Here is a 13769-nt window from a genome sequence, read left to right as displayed (position 1 = left end):
AATTTCTCCTAAGGACTTCAACCACAATGTAGCTCATAAACACCCATCTCCAGTGTGCATGAAGGATGGTATCTTGTCCTATTTACTACAAAACTGTCAGCTGAAAAAAAGGAGAATGTGGATTCATCATCAGAACTATAAAAAACACCAACTATTAAATGAAGGTCAGTTGTGGAGCTAACAATCCTGAATGTTTCTTTTTAACTGCTAAACATTTAAGGCCATAAATATGCCACAGTTGTACCAATGAATCCTTCACATGAGACTTTTATAACTTTATACCAGTTTGGATTGGATTGGAGGAAACACATTAACTACCAGATAATGAAAATGTCACCTCAAATTCTTCATATGTACTCAAATCCAAATCTTTTCAGTGCCACTAAATTGCAGCTAGATGTATTTCATCAGATTCATTATCAGTTTATTTCTGAGATCAAAATTGGGATTACTAAGGAATGGAGTGTGAAAAAAGTTGATTTGAAATTCTAATTATTCTCTAATCTTAAGAATCATTTTGAATCTAAGTAGGCTATCAAATAGCAAGCAGCAAGCCTGCGTATAATAATAAGACAAACAAAATAGTATAATTAAAATAGGAAAATAGATTATTCCTTAGGCATCTGCCATAATCCTTCAACTTCTGTTAACTGATGAATTATTATTCCAAAGGAAACCTAAAATGTATGAGAAAATACTCTTTTGACTCAACAAAATTGAAGAAATATACATATTAAGTATTAAAATCTTTCTTATGAAACTATAATATTATACTAAAAGAAAGTCCTAAAAAATTAAAAAACTCATATCTAACTAATGTCTTGGATTATATTCCCTGTGAGAATAATCTCTTTTCATAACACAAATTATGAAAAACCCATTCTGAATTTAGAACTTCTCTTCAACAGATACATAATGCTATTATTTGTGTCTTTAGTTTAGTACAGAATATATGTTTTCATAATTAATATTTTTATTTTTCAGATTAATTTCAATTGTAGTAGTTGCTCACATTAACTGTTCAATTACTGAACAACCAAAAACAATATGAATGAATGACAAAAAGAGAGCATGAAGATTAAAAACAATATTTAAACTATTTGGCAGTATACCATATAACAAATGCAAGAACATAACAACCATCATATTAGATCAGTTGTCCATCTAGTCTAATCCAATACCAGCTACTTCAGATGCATTTTAAAAAAATCTGATAATAGACAGTTTTGGAATAATATATCTATAGGAAAAGTTTCTGCCTCAGGCTCATCAGTTAGTGATTAATTTGTGCCTGAAAACATTAGCTTTTATATCTCTATTTTTTTTTATCCTGGCTAATGTAACTGTGGCTATTCTCATTATCTATATAATTGTCTAATCCTCTTTCTAATCTTACTGCATTTTTAAATTATAAAATTCATTTTAAATTATTTAGAAGACACTTATCAATTATTGTTCACAGATGAGTGCTGCTAAGAGCCTTGAATGAGTTTGCCTTTATTCCCTCCTGAGCCAGCATAAGATGAGAATATCAAGTTGATGTATAAAATAAGGGTTGCCCTTTAATAAGGGAGATGGGACCTATAAATTCAGCCCCTTTGGGAGGAGACCTCAACTAAAGAGTGTAAAAGACCATTGATAAGCCAGAAATGGAGCATAATCTCCCTCTTTATCAAATTGGCATTGGTGGATAGTTGGGACTACAATAAGCCAATGGAGCTAAAACTAGTCTCCTGGTTAGCCGAAGTATAGAGGAGCCAGTTCAGAACTATCATACATTTTTAAATATCTTGCAAGGAAATACAGGGTAACAGTTGTCACTGGCCTCTATTCTATATATGATGGACACAGAAAACTAATTTTAAACTTTTAATCTGTAATGTGTGGTGTCTGACCAATAATGAGAGATAACAAAGGAAGATCCGGGTAATTATAGGCCTGTTAGCTTGACGTCTGTCGTGTGTAAGGTCTTGGAAAAAATTTTAAGGGAGAAAGTACGTTCACGGACATGAGTGAAATCGTATTGGGACGAGTTGCACATGGGATTTACTAAAGGAGATCGTGCCAAACCAACCTGATCTCCTTCTTTGAAAGTGCGGATTACTTAGACAAAGGAAATGCGGTAGATTAATTTACCTCGATTTCAGTAAGGCGTTTGACACGGTTCCGCATGGGGAACTGTTAGTTATTGGAAAGATGGGGATGAATGTGAAAGTTGTAAGGTGGATAAGGAACTGTTAAAGGGGAGACTCCAGCGGGTCGTACTGAAGGGTGAACTGTCAGGCTGGAAGGAGGTTACTAGCGGAGTCCCTCAAGGATGTTTTGGGACCGATCTTATTAACCTATTTATTACTGACCTTGCACAAAGAGCGGGATGTGTTAATAAAGTTTGCGATGACACGAAGCTGGGGGTTTGCTAACACGGAGAAGGACCGGCGATATCTATTCAGGAAGATCTGACCACCTTGTACACTGGAGTAATATTAATAGGATGAAATATAATAGCAAAAAGTGCAAGGTCATTGCACTTAGGGATTAAAATAAGAATTTTAGATTACATTGGGGACGCATCAGTTGGAAACGACGGAGGAGGAGAAGACCTTGGGTATTGGTTGATAGCGGATGACTATGAGCCGCCAATGTGATATGGTGTTAAAAAGCAAATGCGGTTTTAGGATGTATCGGGCGAGGTATTCCAGCAAGGAGAAGGAGGTGTTAGTGCCGTTATATACGGCGCTGGTGAGACCACCTGAATATTGTGTGCAGTTTTGGTGTCCCATTTTAAGAAGGATGATTCAAACTGGAACCGTTCAGAGACGGGCTACTAGGATGATCCGAGGAATGGAAAATCTGCCTTATGAAAGGACTCAAGAGCTTGGCTTGTTCAGCCTGGCCAAAAGAAGGCTCCGGGGGGATATGCTTGCTCTATATAAATATATCAGGGGGTAACGTTAGGGAGGGAGAGGAATTATTTAAGTTTAGTACTAATGTAGCATGAGGACGAATGGTACAAACTGGATATTAGGAAGTTTAGACTTGAATTAGACGAAGGTTTCTAACCATTAGGAGAGTGAAGTTCTGGAAACGCCTTCGAGTGGAAGTAGATGGCGTGGCAAAAGACTTATCCGGCTTTTAAGACTAGCTGATAAGTATATGAGGGATGTTAGAATGGGATAGTTAAGTTTGGGCATTGATTTTGGATTTATCGGCAGATAGAGTCTGCTCAATGGTCTGTGAGGGGATGTTGGATGGATGGGAACTGAGTTACTGCGAGGAAATTCTTCTGGGTTGCTGGCTGGTGAGTCTTGCCCACATGCTCAGGGTTTAGCTGATCGCCATATTTGGGTCGGGAAGGAATGTTTCCTCCAGGGCGGATGCAGAGGCCTGGGGTTTTTCGCCTTCCTCTGCAGCGTGGGCATGGTCGCTGCTGGTGATTCCCTGCAGCCTTGAGGTCTTCAAAATCTCCATTTTGACGATTTTAATACTCAGTCATGGTTCGGGTTGTTATAAAGTGTATTGGGTTTAGGGTTTTTGTGGCCTGCCTTGTGCAGGAGGTCAGACTAGATGATCATATTGGTCCCTTCTGACCTATGAGTCTATGAGTCTATGAGTCTAAGAAGTAGAGCTGGTTGGAAATTTTTACACAGCAAAGATTCCTGCTCAAAAACTGAAGGGGTTTATTGAAAAGCTTTTCCACAAGGAAAAGGTGTGGTTCATTTATTATTATTATTATTATTATGAAAAATTTTTAGTTTCAAATTGAATTTTTCATTTCATTTTGGTTTTAGAAAATGAAAAAAATATGATATGATAGTTTTTTGAATTTTTGTCCCTCCAGTTCCTCAATTCATTCCTCGTCTGCCTTCACTACTTTAATTTCCAATGAGAATATTGTTTTTCCCCTGTTTTTTTCTCCCTTGCTCACTGTGGGGGAAAAAGAGGAGGGGGAGGGATTAATAAAAAGGAGGAGAAATCCAGAAGCCAAAACCAGATTTTTTTCAAAATTGAATTAAAAATTAAACTTACGCCTCAAAATGAAAGAAACAATTAATTTTGTTTTTTTAAAAAAAGTTTCATCCAAAATTTTGAACAAATTTGGCAAGAAAACAGTATCATTTTTTCAACCTGATTTTAAGGTAGGAATAAGCATCTCACAGGGGTAGTATAAATGTATTGTCTCTCCTTCATTAACACGGGAATGTCAGATGTTCAGCTGGGCTGGGTTACAGCTCACTTGCAGGTAAGTTGAGCTTTCTCTACTATAGCTGTGGGGCTCAGACTTGAAATCTCAGAGAGGACTGGTGGTTGAGGAAGAAGAACGAAGTTTGATGTCAGTACTTAAAAAAGTGTTCCACATTTTCCAGTAGTTCAGGGACAGTTTAAAACAATAATTACCCAAAATGTTAGTGTCTTATTTATTTTACAACTTTAGTGACCTAGAATTTGGTATTTTCCTCACTTTTTTTAATACGGCTTTGTATACTATTATGGGGAATATAGTGTGGACGGAGTCACTACAGTTTGGAGTAGGGAGCCATCCAGTGTGCTCTGTGACCGTTAGAGAGTCAGCTGGCAGGCTTGTTAACTCAGCAGGAAGCACCTTCAGCTGTTTATGAACTCCTCAGGAAGTTTCCGGAAATACTTATTAACACTGTTGGGAGTTAAAGTATTCCCTTGGGTTTTTATTAACTTCACAGGGAGCTCTGCAGTGTATAGAATGCCTGTCTCAGACTGCCCAAAGACATTAATGTGTACATGTGAAGTTTTAGAGTATCTGAGGTTCACAAAAATGAATCAAGAAACATAATTTTTTCCCCCAAATGTCCCAAAACTGCTCCAAGGAGCACCTCTCTAGGTCAACCCAGTTTTTAGATAGGACTTTCCAAAATCCAGTAAAATAATTTTACTAAAGTGAAGTAAGAGACTTTTCAAACCATCATTTCTCATTAACATCTTGTATAATTGCATTATCATCAGGAAATTTTTATCTCTAAAAAGATCACAGACAAGAAGTGTCAAATTACTTGGGTCAATTCTGTCCAATAAGGAGAATAAAAGATCAACATCAGGTTTATAACAGAGAATCACAATCTTATCTATAGACACATGCCCACATCAAGCATAAAGGCAACTTGAGTAGAACCTCAGATGACCAACCGTCAGACCCACCCTTTAAATTCTCTGGGAATTTTGAAAATCCACCTCCTGTTTGTTCAGGTAGGGATGGAGTGCTCTCAGTGAATTTTTCCAGGTGACCATGCCTCCATGCACCAGGTGATGCCCAGTATGGGGCAATGGTGAGGTGCTGGACCTCATCAGTGTTTGGTGGGAGGAAGCTGTCCAGTCCCAGCTGTGCTCCCGCCGTTGGAATTACGATACTTTTGGGTAGATATCAAGGGACATGATGGAAAGGAGCCATGACCTGAACACACTGCAGTGTACGGTTAAAACGAAGAAGCTGCGGAATACCTACCACAAAGCCTGCAAGGCAAACCACGACTCCAGTGCTTCCCTCATGACCTGTCATGTCTACAAAAAGCTGGACGCAGTATTTGGGGGTGACCCCACCTCCACTCCGAGTATCACCATGGACACTTCAGAGCCCCATTCAACAAGGAAGGAGGAGGAGGAGGAGCAAAGGGGGAGCGAATGTGCTGAGGCGGAGGAAGACACCCCAGAATCTCTAGATGCATGCAGCCAGGAAGTGTTCTCAAGCCAGGAGGAAGGTCGCCAGTTGCAGTGGCCAGTGCTTGGAGAAGGACAAACACCAGAGGAAGTTCCCGATAAGTGGCTTTTATTTTGGGAAGGAAGTTATTTGTTGAGGGCTTTTGGAGAGAGGAGGGTTAGGGCTGCATGCATGCCTAGATGCAGAATAGGGCGTTGATATGCTTTCTCACATACAGTAATCAGCTTCAGTGATCTCTTCAAAGATCTCATCCAGAACTTGGGCAATGCGCTTCTGCAGATTTCTCGGGAGAGCCACTGTGGTCCTTGTCCCAGTCAGGCTAGCATGTCCATGCTAGTGTGCCATGAGGAGTGTGGGAACCATTGCTGCACACAGGCAAGCTGCGTATGGGCCAGGGCAGAAGCCGCATTGTAGTAGAAGACCCTCCTTTGCTTCCCAGGTCACCCTCAGCAGCGAGATATCTTCCAGGATGAACTCCTGTGGAAAATGTAGGGACAGTGTTCAGTATAGGGGCCCCCTGCAGCTGTTGGCTCTCCCTAAGGCACAAAAACCCAGAGAACAGTACAGCCATGAAACAATCATTCCCCCTGGACCCTGTGCTTACTCAACATTTTGGAGCTCTCATGGGTTATGTGCGCTTGCTTTGGGATGGGCAAATTATGCTATTGTGTAGACTGTGCTTGCCCTCCTTAAGTATAGGGGATTCATTGCTCTGTCCGGTGTGAACAATGCTGCCTCTGTTAAGTGCTGCATTTTGCCTTTACAGATGCAGCCTTGAGATCTCAGCCGTCTGTGTTATCACCAGCCAAGAGACTGTAAAGACTCAGGAAGAGGCCATGTAGAAGCTGGATGAAATCATGCAGCAATCACTTAATGAGAAACTAAAAGTGAAGGAGTAGAGGGAGAGTGAAAGGAGGATCTGTCAGCAGAATGCTGATCGCTGGCACAAAAGCACGGAGCTCCGGCAGCAAAGCACGGATTGGCTGATAAGCATCATGGAGCGCCAAGCAGACTATATCCAGGCACTTGTAGCCATGCAGATGGAACACTACCATGCCCTCTCCCCACAGCCCTTGTCACAAAACTCTTTCCATTGTGCCCCCATGTCACCTCCAATCCACTTTCCCCAACATCTGGGTTCTTATCGCCACCAGCTCCCTCCAACACCTGTAATTTCATTACCCAGCCCTGAAAACTATGACCCCTACCCACTACACTCAACCCCCATCACCATGCAGTATAGCCATCCTGAAGTACAGCACTCATTGCACAGCATTCAAGACAGGAAGGCTAGTATGATAACAGGACATATGCAAATCTGTGATTGTACTGTTCCCCACCTCACCCTCTTGCCCTTTCAGTTTCCCAAGCAGTTGTGTTTCTTTTCAATAAATGAATTTTCTTTTCAATAAATGGATTTTTTGGCTTTGAAAACATTCTTTCTTATTGCATAAAGTAAAAGATACCTTAGCCCAGGAAAGCAACAGGCACTGCAAGTCAGCGTAGCAAACACAGGTTCCTACTAATATTGGAACCACTGCAGTTCACTCCCGTGCAGGGCACTGGACCTTACTGGTGGTTTTCAGCCTCAAATTGCTCTCTCAAGGCTTCCCTAATACTTGCAGCCCCGCACTGGGCCCCTCTAATAGCCTTGCTCTCTGGCTGTTCAAATTCAGCCTCCAGGTATTGAACCTCCAAGGTCCATGCCTGAGTGAAGCTTTCACCCTTCCCTTCACAAATGTTATGAAGGGTACAGCATGCCAATACAACCATGAGGATGTTGTCACTGACCAAGTGCAGGTTCCCATACAGAGAGCACCAGCAGCCCTTTAAATAGCCAAAAGCACACTGTACAGTCATTCTGCTCTGGGCTCAGACTGTTGTTGAACTACTCCTTGCTGCTGTCAAGGATTCCTGTGTAGGATTTCATGAGCCACAGAATTAAAGGGTAAGTGGGGTCTGCAAGGAGCACAGTGGGCATTCTGACTTCACCTACAATGATACTCTGATCTGGAAAAAATGTCCCGGCTTGCAGCTTGCTGAACAGACCAGTGTTCTGAAAGATGTGTGCGTCACCCATCTTTCCAGGCCAGCCTGCATTAATGTCAATGAAATGCCCATGGTGATCCACAATACTCCTTCCTATTAACGTACTCAGAGGCTAGGTGGGCTGGTGCCAGAATTGGAATATGTGTCCCATCTATCGCCCCTCCGCAGTTAGGGAAACCCATTTGTGCAAAGCCGCAATGTCATGCACGTTACCCAAAGTCACAGTTCTTCTGAGCAGGATGTGATTAATGGCCCTGCAAACTGGCATCAACACGATTCCAACTGTAGACTTTCCCACTCCAAAATGGTTACCGACCGATCGATAGCTGTCTGACGTTGCTAGCTTCCAGATTGCAATAGCCATCCACTTCTCCACCATCAGGATAGCTTTCAATTTCATGTCCTTGCGCTGCAGAGTGGGGACGAGCTCATCACATAGTCCCATGAAAGCGGCTTTTCGCATCCAAAAGTTCTGTGGCCAGTGCTCGTTATCCCAGATTTGCATGACAATGTGACCAGTCAATGCTTGTTTCTCGAGCTCAAAAGTGGCATTCCACGGTGGTAAGCATGTCCGTGAATGCCACAAGCAATCTCATGTTGTATGCGTTATTCTAGTTGATATCATCGTTGGAGTCTTCACTGCCAATTTGAATCTTAAGGAGTAACTTGTGAGCATATTCCTCAGCAGTTCAGGCTCCATTCCCACAGACCAAAAGGGAAAACAGAGCGTGCAGAACAAAAAATGTTGAAAGATGGCGCCAAATGTGGATGGAGGCAGAGGGATTCCTGGGATGAGAACCTATGCATCTTGGGGCATTGGGACAGGATTCAGAATGCCTCACATCCTCCACCCCCTTCCCACAAGCCACAGCTCCCGAATGGGAAGTGGTGCTCTGTGGGATAGCTGCCCATAATGCACCACTCCCAATGATACTGCAAATGTCGCGAATGTGGCCACACCTGTGCACTTGCAGCTGTCAGTGTGGACAGACTGCAGCGCTTTCCCTACTGCACTCTCTGAAGGCTGGTTTAACTCAAAGCGCTCTACATCTGCAAGTGTAGCCATGCCCTCAGCATTGCAAAGCCTAAGGCCAAATCTACACTATAAATTTACACTGAATGACAAAGTTATACCTACATCACCCCTGTTGTAGACAGTGCTATGTCCAGTATAAACTGGAGGGCTTCTTCCACCCACATAGCTAGTGCCTCTCGTGGAGGTGGATTAACTACGCTCAGTCCCTTCCTGGATTTATCCTTATTGTTGTTTTTTTTGTCCACAGGAAAAGCCATTAGCAAAGGTGTGGGGTTGCTGTTAATTATAGCTGCAGTGATCTGTCAATTAAATAAAGAAGAATGTTATCTATTACAAATACTGACCTTCACTAATCCCGTAGATATAAAGGCCTTTGTTAAATAGGCAACCTAATTTAAAATGATCAATCAAACTAAATTAACCCAGAGTTAAAATAAAAGTTTGTAGAGCATGTGATATGTGACTGGCAGGTACTTCATAGTAAATTAGGATTTCAGGATATTTCTTTCATTGAATTTAGATAAACACTTTTGTTTCTGCTGGAATTTTGTAGGAGGGTTTATTTTAAATTAGCTAAAGTATAAACTTCATAGAATTGGAGCGATACTGATAATAAGTTGATGAGCCTCATTCTTCCATTTTGATTGCTTCGCTGTACCTATACTTGGATTTGCTCTTTAATTCTAGGCACAACTCAGAGCTCACCACTCATCTGAATATGTGTGTTAAAAATGAAGAAAAAAATGCAATAAGCGTAATTTTATTAATTTTAAATTATCTATAAAAAATGGAAGTCTTTGGCCAATGAGTAGATTCAGAAAATTCATGCATGCTCATTCTGCAGATGGAGTAGATGGATATGAATAAGTCACTTATCTGACTTAAGTGACTTAATTTTGGAAAGTAAAAATAGTACCAATATTATTATATGTATACCATTCTGTACTGAATATTGATGGGACTTTAAAAAGATCAGCCGAGTTCTTGATATTTTCCAGACAGTGGTAACCACAACTTCCTTTTACTACCATCAGCAAATAGATGTATAATCTCTTTACCTCAATATTTGGACTTCTGGTTTGAAAGTCAATCCCCAACAGTAGCATTTTTACACTGATTACGGAATTCTCTTAATTGCCTGTTGAAATTAAATGTTTTGTTGGGATAAACTTGGTTTATCATTCACTTACCCTACAATATTACAGGAACATTAGAAAACTCCTCTGAAGTGACATCATGACATCAGAAGACTAGAGCTCTTGATCATTCTTGGAAGTACAGGTCTTGCACAGTGAGACAGAGTCTGTGTCAGTTACACAGATGCAAATCTGAAGTATGTCAATTAAAGTCAATGGAGTTATTCTGGTTTTACACTGGTGTGACAGTGTAGAATTTAGCCTAGTATTCCTGATGAAGATCCAAATATCATAGGCATGCCTATTTTGGTAGCAAAAGTCCTCTCTTATTGATGATAGAGAGATGGTCAGGCTACGGTTACAATTAAAATGCTACAGTGTAGACGCTATAGATAGGAGAAGTTCTCCCATTTCTGTAAGCAATCTGCCTCCCTGAGAAAGTAGACCAGCCCTCAGACAGGCTTCTGAGGTCTCTCCTGCTTTCTTCTGCCTGAGCCATTTATTAACACAAGGCATTGGATAAACTGCAAGTGAAAAATAAAACCTTGCATTCTTCTGTGAAAGATTACAGAGACATATTGAAATAATTTAACAAAATCCTCTGCAGAAATCTTGGCACTTTTGACCCAGAAAATACAGGTTTCCAATCAGCCATGAAATCGATCTGAATGGTGCATCCATCCCATTGTTAGACTGTAAAGCACATAGGTTCATATAGCCATACCCTGTAGGTTTTCCTCCATAGCTGCAATGGCAAACATCATTATCTTTTCAGAACAGTTCAAATATGACAATCATTAACTTTGTTTGTGCAGCCAGCTCTAGCTGTTAATGTGACAGGATCAATAAATGCTGTAGCAAATTCACAATGAGGTTATTGCTTAAGTGAAGGGGAAAATCTACTCCAGATGTATTAACTCTTTTAGTGTGTGTAATGAATAAATGTAATTAAAGTTAACAGCAAACATTTTCAACATCTCAGCAATTTAATTCAGAAGCATAATGAACTTTGTAGTCATAATGCAATAACCAGAACTAGAGTTAGTGATCAAAGGGAATAGCAAGGGAATGGAAAAGCAAATTAAAATAAAGAGAGCAATTAAAGAGGTTAATTAGAGGCAGCAAAATCTGAGTATTGCATTTAATTACATGGTAGAATTCTACTGCATTTAGGCCTTGAACCCACAAGCACTGAATAGTGCACAGAGCTTTGATCTTCCAGCACAAATCCAAGTGGAGATGATGGGTACCTTCACAAAGGTTGCTTAGACTCAGTGTTGCAACACTTAACATTTAGCACCTTGCTAATTAGTGAAATCCACAATCTTAAGTTAGGCACTCAGATTCTCTATACAATATGTGGTGAGAGTTAGGTGCATAAGAATGGGATCTACAAAAGCCACACCAGACTGAGTGGAAAGTCAGCTAATCTATCTGAAGAAATTCTGTGAGCAGAGATGACTGAAGCCTACCAATAGTGGGGTAGGGGTAGGGTGAAGGTAGCTGGCTTCATCAGTGTTACTGAGCATGCTCAGTCTGTGTGAGCATGCTCAGTACAAGCCAAGCAGCAAATCTGAGGGGAGCACATGACCTCCCATGCCCCCGCTCCCATGTGTCGCCTCTAGCTGGGTCCTAAGCATTAAATCTTATTTGGAGCAGAAATTTGACTATAAGTCTCCTGCATCCCAGGTCAGTGCCTTAAATATTAGGCTATGGAATCATTTTTTTGTCTCTCTCAACCATTACATGTTTGTTTATACAAAGTGGAGCAGGTTCAACAGGAGAGCGTCCTGTCCTAGAATATCCTACAGTCCAGTGGTTAGGGTCCTCATCTGTAATGCAGGAGATCCAATTTAAAGCTCCTGAACCATGTCAGGTATAAGGGAGATTTGAACATGGGCCTTCTCTGTGCTTGATGAGTGCATTAACACTGCAGTGGATTCAGCCGAGAGCTGTTTACTGTACTGGCTTTTGTGAATCCCATTCTGAGGCACATCTCTCTCCCCATTAATTGCATAGGGAGCCTAGGCACCTAATTCAGGCTTTGTGAATCCCAGTTATTTTCTAGATTAATAAAAGTTAGGCCTAGGGACACTGAGAACTGCTGTGCCTAAGTTTCTTTGTGAAAATAGCCACCCCCAGCCCCCATTCCTTCCCACCCTGTGGAAGAAATGTTAATTGAAGAAAGCTTAAACTTTTTCAAAAGCCATCCCTAACTACCTAGGTAACAAGCATTGTATTGGGAAGGCCATCTCTTTTGGAACATAGGCTATGCCTTACGAATCAGACCAATTGTCATTTGGCTCTTAGATCTTGCTTTTCCCACCAAAGACCAATACTTGTCTCTTCAGATGAAGACAGTATTTCGCACCCCAAATGGCTCTGGGAAATATTGTTCAAGAAAACAGGGAGAGAGGGTGATTGTTCCCTGAACTTTGTGAAAATCAATTTATGCCTTGAAGAATGAGATAGAATTATCCCTATTTCTACCATGAACACCTAGAAGTGTCATTAAAAATATCCATTCCCTTGTTAAAGGCAGCTGGGGAATGCAATTTTCAACACTGAGTGTCTAGTTCTGTATGTGAGTATTTAAATAGGGTCTCAGAAATATGTCCACACTGCATGTAGTACTCCAAAATATAGGAACTTCTTGAAGTTATTTTTATTTTTATTTTTTTGAAGGGGGTCAGATGTGAATGTGATAAGTAGGATAAAAGTGGCTTCAAGATGTTTGTATATTTACACCTTCATGCATTTAATCATTTGTGGTTTTGATTTTCTTTTCCACTAAGACCTGTTTACATTGCTTTGCCAATGTTAAGGGACTTTACTGTTAACTGTCTGGGCTTAGCTGTGTTAGTTTGTATCCACAAAAACAATGAGGAGTCTGGTGCCCCTTAAAGACTAACAGATTTATTTGGGCATAAGCTTTCTTGGGTAAAAAACCCACTTCTTATGCCCAAATAAATCTGTTAGTCTTTAAGGTGCCACCGGACACCTCGTTCTTATTGTTAATGAGAATCAGGACCCTTTGTTTTCTTTTTTTTTTTTTCATATGCTTTATGAGTTGCAAAAATAAATGGTAGAACAGGGGTTGGCAACCTCTGGCACATGGCTCACCAGGGTAAGCACCCTGGCTGGCTGGGCTAGTTTGTTACCTGTTGCGTCGGCCGGTTCAGCCGATCGTGGCTCCCACTGGCTACGGCTTGCTGCTGCAGGCCAATGGGGGCAGCGAGAAGCTGCGGCCAGCACATCCCTTGGCCCGCGCTACTTCCCGCCACCCCCATTGGCCTGGGACAGCGAACCACTGTCAGTGGGAGCTGCGATCGGCTGAACCTGACAACGTGGCAGGTAAACAAACAGGCCTGGCCCGCTAGGGTAAGCCGCGTGCTGGAGGTTGCCAACCCCTATGATGGAATGAACAAGTGTTAACTTCATTTGCATTAAGTTTGTCTGGGAAAATTAGATTAGCATGTAAAAATCTCCATCCTCTGACAAACAGATGCTAGGGACACCATTTTTTACCCTTCCTGGCTAATAGCCATTTATGGACTTAACCACCATGAATTATCCAGTTCTGTTTTAAACACTGTTATAGTCCTAGCCTTCACAACCTCCTCAGGTAAGGAGTTCCACAAGTTGACTGTGCGGTGTGTGAAGAAGAACTTCCTTTTATTTGTTTTAAACCTGCTACCTATTAATTTCATTTGGTGACCCTTATTCTTGTATTATGGGAATAAGTAAATAACTTTTCCTTATCCACTTTCTCAACATCACTCATGATTTTATATACCTCTATCATATCTCCCCTTAGTCTCCTCTTTTCCAAGCTGAAGAGGCCTAGCTTCTTTAATCTTTC

This window comes from Chelonoidis abingdonii, chromosome 1, assembly GCF_003597395.2.
Source record: "Chelonoidis abingdonii isolate Lonesome George chromosome 1, CheloAbing_2.0, whole genome shotgun sequence".
Lineage (NCBI taxonomy): Eukaryota > Metazoa > Chordata > Testudines > Testudinidae > Chelonoidis > Chelonoidis abingdonii.
This window is presented reverse-complemented; position numbering follows the sequence as displayed.